This window comes from Lycorma delicatula, chromosome 11 (assembly GCF_047948215.1).
Source record: "Lycorma delicatula isolate Av1 chromosome 11, ASM4794821v1, whole genome shotgun sequence".
NCBI lineage: Eukaryota > Metazoa > Arthropoda > Insecta > Hemiptera > Fulgoridae > Lycorma > Lycorma delicatula.
Window position 1 is genome coordinate 53,908,778 of NC_134465.1, and position 15,538 is coordinate 53,924,315.

Sequence of the window (15,538 nt, forward strand, 5' to 3'; positions counted from 1 at the left end):
AAAAAAAATTCCACTAAATGAAAGAGAAGACTTCATTGAAATAGGAACTAGGATACAGAATTTAGCCGTCTATAATTTCTGGTCATCATCATATTTCAGACTGGATCGAGTTAATAAAAGATGTATGACGATTAGTTCCATTCGACAATTTCGTAGTAATCATAAAGCTGCAATACGCAGTGTCAGATCAATGTCTAGCCTGAACGTTGAAAATGTTGCTTTTGAAAAGAAACCTAGGGATGAATTCGGAATAATAAAACTATTCCCAAGCGAAAAAGATTTCCAACAGCTATTTTGTATCCAAGAAAGTAAACGCATAGAAAAGCTAAGACGGCCAGATATCAGTAGTTCAAAAAAGTCAGATAGTCAAAAACAAGAACCAAAACAAGTTCTAAAAAATGTTCAAAAACAAACAACAGGCTTCAGAACAACCTTCGTGACTACACCAAAACAAAAACCAACAAGTTCCAGAACAACCTTCGAGACTAGTCCAAAACAACCGATAAAAACAACCTTTATGAGTACTCCAAAACAGCAACCAACAAGTTCCAGAACAACTTTCATGACTACTCCAAAACAGCAATCAACAAGTTCTGGAACAATCTTCGTGACTACTCCACATCGACCAACAAATTCCAGAAAAACCATCGTGACTACTCCACAACAACAACCAACAAGTTCAAGAAAAACCTTTGTGATTCCTGCAAAACAACTACCAACAGGTATCAAAACAACCTTGGGGACTCTTGGAAAACTACCAACAGGTTCCAGAACAACCTTGTTGACTCCTGCAAAACAACTACCAACAGGTTCTGGAACAAACTTCATGACTACTCCAAACCAGCAACCAACAATTTACGGAACAACTCTAAACCAGCAACCAACAACTTATGGAACAACCTTCGTGAGTTTTCCAAACCAGCAAATAACAAGTTACGGAACCTTCATGGCTACTCCAAATCAACAACCCACAAGTTACGGAACAACCTTCGTGAGTACTCCAAACCAGCAACCAATAAACTCTGGAATAACCTTCGTGGCTACTCCAAATCAACAACCATCAAGTTATGGAACAACATTCGTGGCTATTCCAAACCAGCAACCTACAAGTTCTGGAACAACCTTCGTTGCTATTCCAAACCACCAACCAACAGGTTATGGAACAACCTTCGTGAGTACTCCAAAACAGCAAACAAAAAGTTCTGGAATAACCTTCGTGAGTACTCCAAAACAGCAAACAAAAAGTTCTGGAATAACCTTCGTGAGTACTCCAAATCAGCAACCAACAGGTTATGGAACAACCTTCGTGAGTACTTCAAAACAGCAAACAAAAAGTTCTGGAATAACCTTCGTGAGTACTTCAAAACAGAAAACAACAAGTTCTGGAATAACCTTCGTGAGTATTCCAAATCAGCAACCAACAAGTTCTAGAACAACCTTCATGAGTACTTCAAACCGGCAACTAACAAGTAACGGAACAAACTTTGTTGCTACTCCAGATCAGCAACCAACAAGTTCTAGAAAAACCTTCATGAGTACTCCAAACCAGCAACTAACAAGTAACGGAACAAACTTCGTTGCTATTCCAGATCAGCAACCAACAAGTTCTGGAACAACCTTCATGAGTACTCCAAACCAGCAACTAACAAGTAAAGGAACAAACTTCGTTGCTACTCCAGATCAGCAACCAACAAGTTACGGAACAAACTACTTGACTACTTCACAACAACAACTAACAAGTTCCAGAACAACTTTGGAGACTCTTGCAAAACAAATACCAACAGGTTCCAGAACAAGTTTGGAGATTCTTGCAAAACAACTACAAACAATTACCGGAACAACCTTTGTGATTCCTGCAAAACAACTACCAACAGGTTCCAGAACAACCTTGGTGACTCCTGCAAAACAAATACCAACAGGTTCCAGAACAAGTTTGGAGATTCTTGCAAAACAACTACAAACACTTTCCGGAGCAACTTTGGTGACTCCTGCAAAACAAATACCAAGAGGTTCCAGAACAACCGTGGTGACTCCTGCAAAAGAACTACCAACAGGTTCCAAAACAACCTCCGTTACTAGTGTCAAAGAAAAAAAAAAAATCCGTAGTTAAAAAATGCTAAATACTTTAAATTTAAGAAAAACCTCTGTGACTTGTCTAAATAAAAGAATATAAATAATTTAAACACCAAGTTTACCTAACCGTAATTCATTAAGAACAAAACGGAAGGAGTTTGTGGTTTTATTCCTTTCGGCGGATGACACATATTTTATTAAAATGTTGTAATATATTATAAGCTCTATTTTCGTATTGAAAAACCGGATTGAGCTTAGCCATTATACATCATTTTTCTAAAAGCTTCCTCTAAAAAAAATCCAGCTAGTCTTTTTATACGTTACTTGGTAACGTGTAAGAAATATAGAAAATGCCTGAAAATTACCGTCCTGTACATTTTATAGGGCGGTAATTTTTAGACATAAATTTTTAAACAAATTTAAATATAGGAATGAGTTTTTACATTCTATATCCATCATCTCGTTTAATCATTACTAGGTTTTATTTACTTTACATCGTAAGATTTTATTTTTTTAATAGTCTAAATTGGTTTAAGAATCTTGCGTTTTTTTTTATTTTGGTTATTAAACCAGAGCTTATCCATTTTTTCCAAGGGTTTACGTTTATTTGATAAGGGTATTTTATCATTCTCAGTTTTTATAAGGTTCGATAAGTTATTAATGAACGCGGTTATTGAAGAATCCAAACTGCAAAATTTCAAAACATTCTATCTAGGTAACCGTTGGGCGTATCGCGACGGGACAAAGTCCATTGTGATCAGGACGATGTAATCTATTTATTTTTTTGGCGAGAGGTACAAGGTTATCAGGCCGCAGACTCTGACCATTAGTAAACAATAAGATCATTGATGTTACCATCAACGTTAATATTATTTTTGTTTTTCCCATGTAATATTGGGGTTGCAGAACATAAGCCGTATCGTTTATTGTGTCATTAACTCTCTCTTCATCTCCATGTTGACAATCATGTACGTATGAAAAAAGTATTGTAGATCATGCACTTATTCTAAAGAATAATACTTAAGAAATAAAGGCTTTTATAGCATGTACAGTATAATAATGTTGATACGTCAAAAAAGACGAGAGTCAACTGAAAAGGTTTTTAAGATTTTTTATGTAGTTTTATTTCCTGGATATGAAAGGTTTACGAATTGCAAGACGGTTTTCCCCCAATCATTCATTCATTTTTCTGAATATTGCGGTTTTAGAGATAAGTTACTTATATTTAGCTTTGTTGAATCACTTATATGCCCAGAATGTGGAAATTATTGATGATGATACATAACCTGAGATCAAATTGGGTCACAAGAGGGTCATGTTTTATTTTACCTTTGCTTGTCGAAATGATTTTTTTGAATAATTCAGGATATGGAAAGGCCTTAAGCCACTCGTTTGTTTTCAATTGTGAGTTGATTATAAACATGGCTACCGAAATAATAACTCATGTCCATAGTCTCCTTATAAATAACGTGTAACATACTTTCAGAACGTGAAAAAATAAGTTGAAAATTTGTTGAGTATTTCAATAACATCAAACGAGGAAGCGGCCCGAAAACCTCGTACAAAAGGATAGATTACGTAAAATAATATAGATTACATCACCCGGATCCCAATTGCCTTCATACTACGCCTATCCGTTGCCGAATAGGACGTTTTGAAATGTAGTAAGTAAGGTTAAGTTGTGGTTTTAGAGATAACTTGGCTCGGTTATCAGATATAAGCCCCAAATGTAGAATTGATGATGATGATGAGTAATCCTGTAAGTTTCCCCGAAGTAGAGCCCCTCAAATCAAGTTGAGTGAAAAACGGTCGGATCCCGTTAGGATTAGGTTGGATCAAATCAGGCCATATTAGGTAGGACTAAGTTTATTTAAGAATATTCTACACTGTGTATTGGTATAAATTTAAGATATTTATTTATTGAATTATGAGTTAGTTTATAGCAAAAATAAAATCTTAAGATGTAACGGAAAAAACCAGCTTGTTATAAACTAAATGCTGGTATAAAAAAAATAACTGAGCAGAATATATTTTTTTTAATAAAAAATTTAACTATGAAACTTACAAATTGCATGTTTAATTTATGATTGTATGAAAATATAAATATCTCTAACAATTTAATTGATGAATGTATTCAAAGTGATCCTTCTAACTTGTATTGAAGGTCATTTGAAGTTCTCGGCATGGCAAAAAAAATACAAGATCTTTCAGAATCTTTTTTCAACATAGTCACCTTGTAATGCGACACATTTAGATCAACAACTTTCCAACTTTTTAATACTCTCAGTACACTGCAATTTGTCCAACTCTGCAAAATAAGCACTTGTCTCAGCTTTGACTCCATTATTTGAATTAAATGTTAATCCAGCGAGCTATTTCTTAAGGTTTAGGAAGAGGAAGTAATCCTTGGGAACCAAATTAGGCGAATATGAGGCATATGAAAGTACTTCAAAGAGTACATCATGAGTTTTGTAAGGCAATCCGAACATGTATGCAGATGCATAATCAAGGTAAAAAGCGCTTTCTTTTTGGTCAAATAGAGAGGTTTAGCCTAAACAGCACCCTTCAGTTGGATCAGTAGTGAAATCTTAATACTCCTCGGTTATGTTTCTACATTTTTCCAGATAGTCTTTATGCACCAACCAAAAGGACCCCAAAAACCATAACTTTGACTTTTCTCTGGCATGTAATAATAAATCTATGTTTTAGGGAGTGTTTTAAAATGTCTTAAGAAACGGAGCTTAATGACGTTTATTTAAGTCCAAGAACTCTTTAGATGTGCTCAGTTAAATGGGTTTTTGATAATTTATTAACTAATACAACAGCATCCATCGAGCGGAAAGATTTTTGATACCGAGAACATTGTGAAAAATGTAGTGGACATGTTTTGTCGAGATGTTTGTAATATCAGCAAACTCGCCTATCTTTAGTTGGTGATTATATAGTGATTAATAGTGGATTTTTGTGACAATTTCATCACAAAATTATTTACTTGACTTTAATCTGAATACGATCTAATAGAATATCAAACGAAATTGTGAAGTATTTTCCAATCAGTTCAAAGAATTCAGTGAAACATATAATTGATGATTGTTTTAGGAACTGGAAAACAGAACTTGAGGGTCATTTAAATTTTGGAAAAAAAAATGTTCATACAATATACCTTTTAAAATAGATGAACTTATGAAATTATTTGAGAAAACAGGCAGTACAGATAAACATCAGGCAGTTACACACTGCTGCAAAATTTAGATTACAAGAATTGTATAATAAGATATGGCAGCACATACATACCCATGCCAGTGGAAGAAAGCAAATACTGTCTTAATCACAAATAACTATCTGACAAATCCCTATAGTTCCATCCTATTTCTTGACGTTTGCTATTGGAAAAATGTTTGAAAACGATAAATCATCGACTCATTTAAATTTTAGAAAGGTAGGTTTTTATCGTTGCATCAAGCAGGATTTTGATAGTATCATTCGACTGCTGATCAAATGATTAATTTAGAAAATGTCATAAATAACAGTTTTATCACTGCAAAAGGCTTTTGATATGACTTGGCATCGTGGATTAATGTATCAGCTACATGAATAGGGCATTCTTGTAACTTAGCAGTACTGCTTGGCAACTGCATGAATTTTCAAGAGATGTTAACAATGAGTACCCATTTAAAAAAAGATTAGAGAATGCCACACCACAAGGCTCACCTTTGAGCAGTACTATGTTCACGATCGTCATGAAATTGACACTAGCCGTATCAGAAGAAATCATCAAAAGTTTACGTTCATGATCTGGCAATTATAAAGGGCGTCCCATATAAAACGCAACCCAACCTTATATTGGTAAGGATTGAAATGATAAAAAGGCATGTGTAAATGTAAATGTAATTTTTATTATTACCATCCATTACCTTACATTTAGAGTAAATGTTGGAAGTGGCCGCCATCTTGAATACAAGCTTCAATTCTTTTTACAGCGTTTCTTGCAACTTTTTTCAAAGTTTGTGGCTGGATATTTAATACAGCTTGTTCAGTATTGACTTTCAATCGTTCAAGTGTTCGTGGTTTGTTGCTGTAGGCTTTTTCTTTGAGGTAACCCCGTAAAAAAAAATCCGCCGCAGTCAAATCTGGAGATCTTGGTGGCCACAAGCCTCGACCGATAACACGATTACCAAAGAATTCCTCGACGAAATCAGAAGTTGAACCTGCGTAGTGCGATGTTGCACCGTCATGTTGTAGCCAGCAGTGTCTCTCTTCCTTTTCCAAGATTGCGATGAACTGAAATAAAATATCCTGATATCGTTCTGCATTAATGGTGTACTCGAAAAAAATAGGACCGATTATTTTCTTCCGCGATATCGCGCACCACACGCCCGACTTCTGCGGGTGTAATTGTTTTTCGTGGTAAACGTGGGGATTTTCAGCACTCCAAATTTTACTGTTTTAGCTGTTTACGTAGCCATCCAAATGAAACCGTGCTTCATCTGTGAAAAATAACGAATCCTTAACATTAATTCCCTAACGCAGAAATCGACGGAACCGTTGACAATATTGTAGCCGTTTTTCTTTGTCAGGCTCAAGAAGTCGATGAACCGTTTGAATGCGATAAGGTCGTAATCGTAATCGTTTGGTCGCCTGATGAACAGTTGATTTAGACAAATTAATTTCAGCAGACAAACGTCTAATCGATTTATTTGGCGAGGCGAGTAATCGGTCTTTGATTTCAGTGACTGTATCTGTATTCAACACTGACGCAGATCTTTTGTGTTCCTTGTTATTAACAGAACCGGTCTCTCTAAATTTTGCAACTGACCTTAATACTGATGTTTTGTTAGGAGCTGGTTTATCTGGGTACTTATGGCGAAACAAATCTTGCACTGCAACCACTGATTTCGTACTGAAGTACGACTCGACAAATGAAAACACGTTCATCTAGCGAAAACATCATCTTGTCTCTAGCAATACACTGAACGTTATGATTGCATTGTTGTTACTATCGGTAGTGTTCTACTGCGTCGCCGCGATGTTCAGATGTTGGACGAGTCCATTTCAGTAACGAGTAGGGGAGTAAGCTTGACTTTTGAAATTTCATGGATAAGTGATTGATGGGTTGCGTTTTATATGGGACATTCTGTATATACCAGTAAAAATATGCTGAAGTTTAACTTGCAACAGGCGATAAATGTACAGTGAACTCATAAAGAATTATGGATTCAAATTTTCATCAGCGAAAATGTGTTATTTACATTTCTGTAAAAGAAAGTATTCACATCGTAGTCCTGTTTCACTATTGTTGGGCATTAAATTCAGAACAAAGACAACGTTTGCTTTTTATTTGATACATTCATCACTTCAGGATTACGAAAACACAATTTGAGTGTTCGATATAAGAAATCGTTCAATATAATTAAATGTTTATCTATTATCAATTGGGACTCAGACAAAGACACATTACAGCGATTATATTAAGAAAGCATTCGTTCAATTGAAGCTCGATTGTGGGTGTATAGCTAACTCAGCCTGTTAGAAAGTTGCATCTAAGAAAGTTAGACGTGATACACAATGGAATTAGGTAAGCCACAGGCGCTTTCTGAATAACTCCTCCGACTAGTCTGTCTGAAGCCTGCATAATTTAATTACTTTACAGAAGAGAGAGTATACTATTAAAACATGCAGCAAACATTTGGGCTTATCCTAGCCAAATAAATTATATTTTTTTTAAAACAATCCATTGGCTGCTTTATATGAACATCACACTACCTATTCCAGACTAACCTGAATACAGTATCGTAAGTTAGCTTTTATATACGAATTTGCTTTGCCAGATATAATAGCAATTTCTACAAGAGAATTACTACCATGGCTTTTGTCAAACAAAACCACAAGTCAGATCTCTCCTATGGAAAAATAAAACAGAAACCAGCAGTGATCATCCAGTAGGAATTTTCATCAATCCTCAGTAGATAAAAAGGCTATATGATAAATTATAATGATAGTTCTAAAATTGAAACTGTTGATGGATGAACAGTAAATGTTTATGGTAAAGCTCATTCTTGGGAGACTACCAGATACGGCCAGTGTTTATATGGAAGAGCTCACTTGTATTCAGCAGGCTCTTCACTCCATTGCTCTTCAGAACATAGACTGTTAATAATATGTTCTGACTCTTTAAATGCATTTACTGGAATTCAGAACAAATATATTAAAGATGCCTGTTGCAACATTCTATTCATTCTATATGATTATAACAACTGAGACGCTGACGTGTATTTATATGGATTCCAGGACATGCTGGTATATCAGGAAATGAAAGTGTAAATGAAGCCACCAGAATGGCAACAAATTGTCAGAATATGGATATAACCCTTCGCTTGAGTGGCAGAGATAAAAAATTGTGTAACCAATATCATCAGAAACACTTGGAGTAATGAATGGAGAAGATTAAACACCAAACTGAATGCAATAAAAATTAATCCATATAACAAGCGGTGTTGAAAAGACTGAGAATTGATCACACACAATAATAAAATCTTATATGCTTACTGGCAGATCAATGTGCAGTGTTTGTGACAAACTGTCACAAAGTTAAGCTTCTACATGAAGAGTGTACAATGTAACCTCAGAAAGAGGCAGAGTTAATAAATGATATTGCTTCTAATTTGGAAAACAATAATTGATTACCTTCATGTCAGCGGATTACTAATCTGTATATATTAAGCCTTCCAAGAAGTAAAGATTTTTATGTTTGATTGTAGATCTCATATGTAAAGGCTCTTTACAACTGAGCATTTTTTTTTTGTCTTCAGTCATTTGACTGGTTTGATGCAGCTCTCCAAGATTCCCTATCTAGTGCTAGTAGTTTCATTTCAATATACTCTCTACATCCTACATCCCTAACAATTTGTTTTACATATTCCAAACGTGGCCTGCCTACACAATTTTTCCCTTCTACCTGTCCTTCCAATATTAAAGCGACTATTCCAGGATGCCTTAGTATGTGGCCTATAAGTCTGTCTCTTCTTTTAACTATATTGTTCCAAATGCTTCTTTCTTCATCTATTTGCCGCAATACCTCTTCATTTGTCACTTTATCCACCCATCTGATTTTTAACATTCTCCTGTAGCACCACATTTCAAAAGCTTCTAATCTTTTCTTCTCAGATACTCCGATCGTCCAAGTTTCACTTCCATATAAAGCGACACTCCAAACATACACTTTCAAAAATCTTTTCCTGACATTTAAATAAATTTTTGATGTAAACAAATTATATTTCTTACTGAAGGCTTGTTTAGCTTGTGCTATATGGCATTTTATATCGCTCCTGCTTTGTCCATCTTTAGTAATTCTACTTCCCAAATAACAAAATTCTTCTACCTCCGTAATCTTTTCTCCTCTTATTTTCACATTCAGTGGTCCATCTTTGTTATTTCTACTACATTTCATTACTTTTGTTTTGTTCTTGTTTATTTTCATGCGATAGTTCTTGCGTAGGACTTCATCTATGCCATTCATTGTTTCTTCTAAATTCTTTTTACTCTCGGCTAGAATTACTATATCATCAGCAATCGTAGCATCTTTCTCTTTTCACCTTGTACTGTTACAAGGAATCTAAATTGTTCTTTAACATCATTAACTGCTAGTTCCATGTAAAGATTCAAAAGTAACGGAGATGGGGAACATCCTTGTCGGACTCCCTTTCTTATGTTCTTCAATTGTTACTGTTGCTGTTTGGTTCCTGTACATGTTAGCAATTGTTCTTCTATCTCTGTATTTGAACCCTAATATTTTTAAAATGCTGAACATTTTATTCCAGTCTACGTTATCAAATGCCTTTTCTAGGTCTATAAACGCCAAGTATGTTGGTTTGTTTTTCTTTAATCTTCCTTCTACTATTAATCTGAGGCCTAAAATTGCTTCGCTTGTTCCTATACTTTTCCTGAAACCAAATTGGTCTTCTCCTAACACTTCTTCCACTCTCCTCTCAATTTTTCTGTATAGAATTCTAGTTAAGATTTTTGATGCATGACTAGTTAAACTAATTGTTCTGTATTCTTCACATTTATCTTCCCCTGCTTTCTTTGGTATCATGACTATAACACTTTTTTTGAAGTCTGACGGCTGACTTTTTTTCTGAAGTTTGAAGTACAACTGAGCATAGAGTTTGTTTATTTTGTATCGTCTAACAATTTGTGTATTTTATTTAAATCTTTTTAATGTTAAGTTTATTTTTGTCTTTAATTTAGATTTAAGGATTTAAGGACATTCCCCTTATATCTGACAATCCTATTGGTGATTTCCTCCTACTTTAAACAATGTGTTGCAGGCTAATGACCTTAGAAGTTGATGACAAAAAGCTTTAAAAAAAAAATAATAAATTTTTTTTAAAAACATGCAAATAAAAACTCGCAAATTAACAAAAATCTTTTATTTTGCCAGTGAATCTTGTAATATTGTAAACTCCAAAACAAAGTATTCCAAGAAAAAAATTATTTTTTGATAATGTTAAATGGAGAGTCATTCAGTTTCTCAGTTAATTCATTTATAATAACAGATGTTCCATAATTTCATACCGGAACCTTCTGGATAAAGATAGAGATGCTACCGTTCTATCACAAAGGTCTGTATTATTGTAACAGCAGTTTCATGCATCTCTACACACACACACGCGCGCGCAGACATAATAATTAGAAGATGTGATACGATTTGAGAATAAAAAACACGACTGTTTGTTATTAATTTTATTTTATTATTCTTTTATTTTTTTAATATTCTCTATTATTTATAAACAATAAATTAATGCCTATATAATGCCTGTTGTAATGCCTACAACAGTAAATATAGTTTAGAGGGCGCTTCATTTTCATAATCTATGTCTCGAGTTAGTGCGATGACGGTTAAATAAGTCTGTTGTTTATGTGGACGTGATGGTCGTAGGGTAAGGGAGGGAAGCGACAGAAAACGGAAGTTATGAAATCAGCGGTCAGTCTTTGGTAGTTAGAGGAAAGTTACTGTAAACAGATAGCGCGACGATACGTAGTAGCTCTTACCTCATCATGTTAACGGTCGGTCTTGTTTAATTATTATTACAAAGTGCTTTTATTTTAGGTTGATGACTTATTATTGATTGAGGTAAGTCATTTTTACACTGATATTATTTTAATACGCTTTATTTGTAGTCATAATTTGTGTATATATTTTATTTATAGTTATATCCATATTTGTCATAATGAATCTTAAACATTATTTGCACTCGCTTATTTTTACAAAATAAATTACTTGTAATAACTATTTATTTCATACTATCATATCCGCACATTTATAATACCAGAGAAACAGTATCCCAAAAAATTTAACAATTAAAAAATGTAACGTAACAACTTACATGTTATATTTTAGGTTAATTGACCAACAAATAATTAACCAAGGTAGTAAAATTTATTGGATAAGGTACGTTCTATAATGTACTATATATTGTGAGATAAGCAAATTATGTTTAATATGTTAAAGAGAATTAATATAAAATTTAATATATTATATAATTAATTAATATTTAGTCGCAAGTCATTAGCCTGGGATGGATTCGTTATACACTTTCCGAACCCAAACCGAGCATCGAAACTGGAATCTTCGATATAGCGCACAAGTACGCCTGTGCCACCGGTGCGATGATAAATTAATTTTTTAGTTTTACTTATTTTAATTACTAAGTAATGTTTGTATTAAAATTGTTAAGGTAATAATTAATATTATCTTTTATGCTAAGATAATTATAGTTTCTGTGTTCCCTACCTTTTGCCTACCTTTCTTAGCTTCATTTTTTTATCACTTGACGCATTTCAGAACCACTCTATTGTCAAAACTTATACTATAAGTTTTGAGGAACAAAAGTGCAGCCTCAAGCGGTTTTTGATCATGAAGACGTAGTCTTAGTACGATAATCGAGTCACCTCTCCATTTAAACTAATTTCGTGTATTTTTATCTATTTGAGAGAGAATTGTACGGTAAAATTCCATCCCTGGAGCGAGCCACACAATTTAGCTACATAAACTGTTCACCCAGAGCTGTAGAGTATGTAATGATGAATTAATTTAGATTATTCATGTTAGTTTTAGTTATTAGTGAAACAGTTTAAATTTCAAACTCGTCAGAAAAGAATTTGAGTATAACAAAGTAATTGAGTATAATATTTTTTCTTCGGGATTAAATATATTTTGCCAGCTCCATCCTACGCTTTTAAAATTCTAACTTTCAATCGTTTATATTAATTATGTATACTAAGATTTGGAACGATATTAGCTCTTTTTTTTTTATTGGTGCGGGGTCCTGCAAAACGCTAGGGTTTCCTACCTGGTGATTTCAATTATTTTTTCGTTACTAATCGTTTGTACACGATTTTTCAAAAGGTATATCGAAGAAACAAAATTGAAACATGAGTGGTAACCTGTTTTTTAACAGAAAAAAATTTAAGAAAAAATTCAATATTTTTCTTCACAAATCTCTTGTGCAAATTTTTCTAATAAAGGTTACCTTTTCCCATCACAATGATCCGCGGTTTTCGCGCTCCGCGAAAATATATTGGTATCTGACTGCCTCCCTTCATAGTCTTATGCTACCCTCTTGTGAAAAAAATGTCAAAAAATTACAGTATATTAAAAGAGATTTAACAGATTCTGACCAAAAAAAACCGTTACGATTAAATATTTTTTATGCCTGTAACAACAAAATTGTAACTGTACAAAAATTACGATAATTTAATTGCAGAATTTTTTTGCTCATTTCTACCGCGTTTTTAATCAGCGAATTTGTTTATTTTTGCTTTGTATTTATGAAACATAGTTTGCTGATTTTAAAAATAATACTTTCAAGCAAATCGGTTGAAAATTGGGCAAAATATGATGAAAACCCCGTGTCATAAATCACAGATTAGTAACATATGTTAGTATAAATGAAAGTAGATTCAGAAAACTACGTTTTTTAAAAATCCCCACCACTCAAAAGGCTATTCAGATTGACAAAAAAACATTTTTACTGTATACTGTTGTTCATTACTAATCGATCTGTGTTACATGTTTACCGATATCATTTGTTTGAATATTTATAGACCTCGAGTAAAAGTGACGTATTTATGACCACAAATTCCTTTTTATTTTTGCGTGCCGTATATCATAATTATGTTTCAATACATCGATATGTTGCTAGTAAGATAAGTATTATAATACACACGCACATGCACACACACACACACACATTTATGAGAAAAAAAGGTCATATTCTTTCTAGTCTAAATAAAATATTTTACATCGTATAAACGTCGTTCAAATTGTGTAATAAAACTGATTCCTTTGTGAATATAAAAAAAATAACCGACTTAGATGCCATATAAAATGATTTTGTAACAGCGTTTTAAAACTGACGCCGTACGTAACCAGTTCCAAGGCTACATGATCTGAAAAGGTTTTAAAAAAATAGAATTGCGCGAGGAAATAAAGTCACACATTCCTTTTTTGTATTTTTAATGAATTTTGTGTGATATTCGTTTATTAGAAATTCTGTCAAAAATTATCTAAATAAATCTGGGTTGTTGAAATTTACTATTGAAAAATGATAATGCAAATATCACCTACGGTATTTTCGAGTGTTTGAATTTTGGACGGAATTTTTTGAAATACTGCTTTAGTCCATAGGGCATGTAATTATGTGACTTTAAAAGAAAGATTGTGAAAAATATATAAAATGTGTGCTCGGGAGGGGTGAAAGTCACTCTCTCTCTTTTTCACCCCCTCCCGTCGTACTCTTTCCCTCTCCTTTTTTTTCTCTTCCAAATACTTTCCTGCCACATATAATTATTTAACAAAGAAGAAATTCTGAGATTAAATTAATTTTTTTTTTCAATTTATTCTAATAAATGTTATCTAATCTAAATCAAAGATATCTTTTAATTAACATTTTTCTGAACAAAAAGAGATCTTTAAATACAGATTTCAGTTTTTTTTTTTTTATTTTTAAATTAAAGTGCAACAAAAGTTTTATTCGTTATTACAATGCTGCTATACTTAGAAGAAAAAATCCCATTGAATTACGGCATATTGTTTCATATCATAGTTTTTTCTTTTATTACTTCCTTGTACGAAGTAATAGAAGTATTGTGTTGTCGAAAAATTACGTATTTAAACGGAAATATTCATTTTGACCATCCCTGAAACCGTTTTGACTATTTTCGGCGTGACGTCTGTACGTATATATTTCGCATAACTAAAAAACGAATATCTGTAGTATGTTGAAATGTTGCATTTAGCACTGTTGTAACATCTAGTTGTGCACCTTCCCCCTTTTAACTGCAATCGACTGGACCAAAAGTGTCCAAAAAAGTTTTTTATTTTTTATTTTGGACTTTTTTGCTAACTGCAATGTGCTCAAAGCCCACATTGAGAGCTTTTCAAAAATATATCAAGTGGTGCTTATTTTCATTGGTTCCAGAGTTATAGCGAAATGAAATTTTTATGAAATATTTGGATCTTAGAAGAGGAAGGCACATCGGTTCAAATCCGACTTCATTTCCTTTCTTTTTTTTTTTATTAATTTAAATGTATTGCTTTATTAATAGTTATTAACCTCTGATTCTAAAAAAATTACAATAAATATAAATTCAATAATAAAAAAAAAATAAATAAATAAAAAAATAAGAAATAAAATTCTGTGTACTTGTCATTAAAAAAAAAAGCGTATTGTAATTGAATAGGGGTAAAGTAAATCATGCGGTATCCACATCAGATTTAGTGAAACATCATACGTGTTTGTTTTCATTTTGTTGATTGTTACATCATAACAATTTAAAAAAAAACTATAGTATTAGATGGATATAAGACTTACATTTATTTAAATTGTAATAAAGGGACTTTTACTCGAACCTAATATTTCAGGTAAGATTGGTGAATTAATTGTAGAAATATATGATGTTAATAAAAACTAATATTTTAGTAGTTGTGTAACTGTCCACTTTATTAATTAATTGGAGAATCGTATCACTTTCAAATGAAATAAGTTTAAATGAAGTTCAGCAAAGAATGTGTATATGTAATTTAATAGGCGTACAAGAAAGTCATGAGGTGTCCACATCATTTTTTTTCTTTTTTAAATTGATATTATTGAATTATTTATCTTAAAAATGCTTTACAATCTGGGGTTAATAATTATTAATAAATGAATATATTTAAATTTTAAAAAAAAGTTAACAAAAAAGAGATGAAGTCAGATTCGAATCGATGTGCCTTCCTTTTGTAAGATCAAAATATTTCATTAATTAAAATTTCTTTTCGCTTTAAGTCTGGAACCAATAAAAATAAGTACCACTTGATATATCGTTGAAAACCTCTCAGTGAGGGCTTATTACTGCAATTAAGAAAAGTCTTAAATATCCAAATTTTTTTTGATTTTGGACACTTTTGGTTCAATCGATTTCA

At 32.8% G+C, this 15,538-nt stretch overlaps 1 long non-coding RNA gene across 4 annotated transcripts in view; it reads left to right on the forward strand.

Moving 5' to 3' along the window:
* The first annotated feature begins 11,069 nt into the window (after positions 1-11,069).
* LOC142332194 (uncharacterized) overlaps positions 11,070-15,538 on the forward strand; it is a 35,473-nt gene continuing 31,004 nt past the window's right edge. For all 4 annotated transcript variants that reach the window (XR_012758213.1, XR_012758214.1, XR_012758211.1 and 1 more), the window contains exon 1: positions 11,070-11,206. This is a non-coding gene — a long non-coding RNA (uncharacterized LOC142332194). The remainder of the gene's footprint in view (positions 11,207-15,538) is intronic.